This window comes from Eumetopias jubatus, unplaced genomic scaffold (assembly GCF_037043125.1).
Source record: "Eumetopias jubatus isolate StellerSeaLion01/CBP00866 unplaced genomic scaffold, mEumJub1_p1.0 scaffold_5, whole genome shotgun sequence".
NCBI classification, from domain to species: domain Eukaryota; kingdom Metazoa; phylum Chordata; class Mammalia; order Carnivora; family Otariidae; genus Eumetopias; species Eumetopias jubatus.
In genome coordinates, this window is record NW_028274811.1 from 90,553,829 (window position 1) to 90,556,771 (window position 2,943).

At 46.6% G+C, this 2,943-nt stretch overlaps 1 pseudogene; it reads left to right on the forward strand.

The window, feature by feature from the left end:
- The first annotated feature begins 1,513 nt into the window (after window positions 1-1,513).
- Window positions 1,514-2,476, forward strand: LOC114208657 (rRNA 2'-O-methyltransferase fibrillarin pseudogene; annotated as a pseudogene).
- Window positions 2,477-2,943: the final 467 nt, after the last annotated feature.

The following is a 2,943-nucleotide window of genomic DNA, read 5'->3' on the forward strand; positions in this document are numbered from 1 at the left end:
GTCATTTATTACTGTCTAATAAAATCTGAGTCATGAGACCCTGCAGATGTATAAGGTGGGCCACATGCTTGGAGGATGATTGCTAACATGGATCTTGTGGGGTAGAGATAAAGGAAGTTTCCAAAGGAATTTTCATATGTTAAAGCAGACTTGCAGGATCCTGGGGTGTCGGGATAAAGTTAAGCTAAGATTGCCTTTTGCCCTTAGCAAAGTGTCAACACGGAGGCAGCTGGGCTCCCAGAGGAAGGTCACTGTAGCTGTTTCAAGGACTTTTCGAAGGGCTGTAGGCAGTAAGGACATTTAATTTTTTCTTTTGCTTTCGTTTCCCACATCACTCACCTCTATGACAGCTGAAAGGCATTTGCCACAAGTCAGTGCTTCATAATAAAATAGGGATCAATCGATTCTTCCTTAACATGAGAAAATATATTTAACTCAGCCCCCAAGCCAGCATGGTGCTAAATGGGGAACCCTGGCAGCTTTCCAATGTAAGTGGAAGGGAAGGCTGCTCATTCACTGAGGGTTGACTGCACAAAAGATGCCCTCCAGTGAGATTTAATTTGTCTCCATTTTATTGAATTCAACTCTGTTCTTTATCTTTCCTTTCTTCTACTTCATTTGGGTTTGATTTGCTCTTCTTTTTCTAACTTCTCGTGATGGATTCTTAGATGATGGTTTTTCAAACTTTCTTCTGTTTAAATATAAGCATTTAAAGGTATATATTTCCTTCTGAGCAGTCTTGGCTGTGACTCACAACCAAGTAATATGTGGCTCATAACAAAGTAATATTTTCATTAGCATTTAGCTCAAGATGATTTCTTATTTCAATATGCTGTAAGGTAAAATAAAATGCCTAAGATATATTCGTACAAGTTTGGATTTCTTGTTTTAAGTGAACAATTTCCACTGCCTACTGCTTTGAATGAGGAGGGCAACTTGAGCACCTCTCTGTCAGTAACTGATAGAATAACCAAAGCACAAGCTAGGGCCACTTGTAAAGTGTTATTGGAACACATCCCCACCATTTATTTACCTATTGTCCCTGGCTACTTTTGTGTTATAATGGCTGGGATGAGTCATTGTGACAGAAACCATGTGGCCTGCAAAGTCTAAAATATTTACTATCTGGCCCTTTATCAAAACAGTTCGTGGACTCCTGCTATAGATCTTGAGCTACCTAGGGCAAAGTTCTGGTCTCCTGGAGCCTGGCCCCCAGCCTAATGAATAGTATAGTCAGTGAGTGTTGGGGGATGAATAACTGAGTGGGTAAATTAATGAATGCAAGGCAAACTTATTTGGTAGAGGGTGGGCCCACAGGGTGGGAAAACCAGCAAGTCATTGACTTTCCTACAAAAGTGCAGGCCACAGCTCAAGTTCAAATCTAGCCAAGCTCCCTTCCCCTCCCACTCGTGCACTCATTTCTGCCATGCCATATTTTGATTAAGATGTAACCTTTTCGCCCACGTGTGAAAGCACTGGACTCGTGTAGTCTGGGACACCACAGAGTCCTGAGCCGGGGAGCTGAGCTCCCGCCATGAAGCCAGGTTTTGGCCCCCGTGGGGGTGGCTTCGGTGGCCGAAGGGGCTTTGGTGACCGTGGTGGTCGTGGTGGAGGCTGAGGAGGCTTTGGCAGGGGCAGAGGTCGTGGTGGAGGCTTTAGGGGCTGAGGCCGAGGAGGAGGAGGTCGAGGTGGCGGAGGTTTCCAGTCTGGTGGCAATGGGGGTCATGGTCAGGGAGGGAAAAGAGGAAACCAGTTGGGGAAGAATGTGATGGTGGAACCTCATCAGCATGAAGGTGTCTTCATTTGTCGAGGAAAGGAAGATGCACTTGTCACCAAGAATCTGGTCCCTGGAGAATCAGTTTATGGAGAGAAGAGAGTCTCAATTGTGGAGGAAGATGACAAAATCGAGTACCGTGCCTGGAACCCCTTCCGCTCCAAGCTGGCAGCATCAATCCTGGGTGGTGTAGACCAGATCCATATCAAGCTGGGGGCCAAGGTGCTCTACCTTGGGGCTGCATCAGGCACCACTGTCTCCCACGTCTCTGATATCATAGGCCCGGACGGTCTAGTCTATGCAGTTGAGTTCTCCCACCGCTCTGGCTGTGACCTCTTTAACTTGGCCAAGAAGAGGACCAACATTATTCCTGTTATTGAAGATGCTCGGCACCCACACAAATACCTCATGCTCATCGAAATGGTGGATGTGATCTTTGCCAACGTGGCCCAGCCAGACCAGACCCGGATCATAGCCCTGAATGCCCACACTTTCCTTCGTAACGGAGGACACTTTGTGATTTCTATTAAGGCCAATTGCATTGACTCCATGGCCTCTGCCGAGGCTGTGTTTGCCTCTGAAGTGAAGAAGATGCAGCAGGAGAACATGAAGCCCAGGAGCAGTTGACCTTAGAGCCATATGAAAGAGACCACGCAGTGGTGGTGGGTGGTGTACAGGCCACCTCCCAAGGTGAAGAACTGAAGCCCCGTGCCATCTGGATTGCCAAGACACTGTGTTGCTACTGTCTCACGTGTGTTTTTCTATTAAAAGACTCATCCAGGGGCACGTGGGTGGCACAGTTGCTTAAAAAAAAAAAGATGTAACCTTTTCAGGGCGCTTGGGTGGCTCAGTCGGTTAAGCGTCTGCCTTTGGCTCAGGTCCTGATTCCAGGGTCTTGGGATCCAGTCCCACGTCAGGCTCCCTGCTCAGTGGGGGGCCTGCTTCTCCTTCTCCCTCTGCCTACTACTCCCCCTGCTTGTGTGCTCTCTCTCTCTCTAATAAATAAAATCTTAAAAAAAAATGTAACCTTTTCTCGTGTGGCTGAGATGATTAAAAATGAATTATCTAAGTACTGCTACCCTCTGGGAATCCTGAGTGGCCCTGGAATAAAGAAAAAGAAAGAAAGAAAGAAAGAAAGAAAGAAAGAAAGAAAGAAAGAAAGAAAGAAA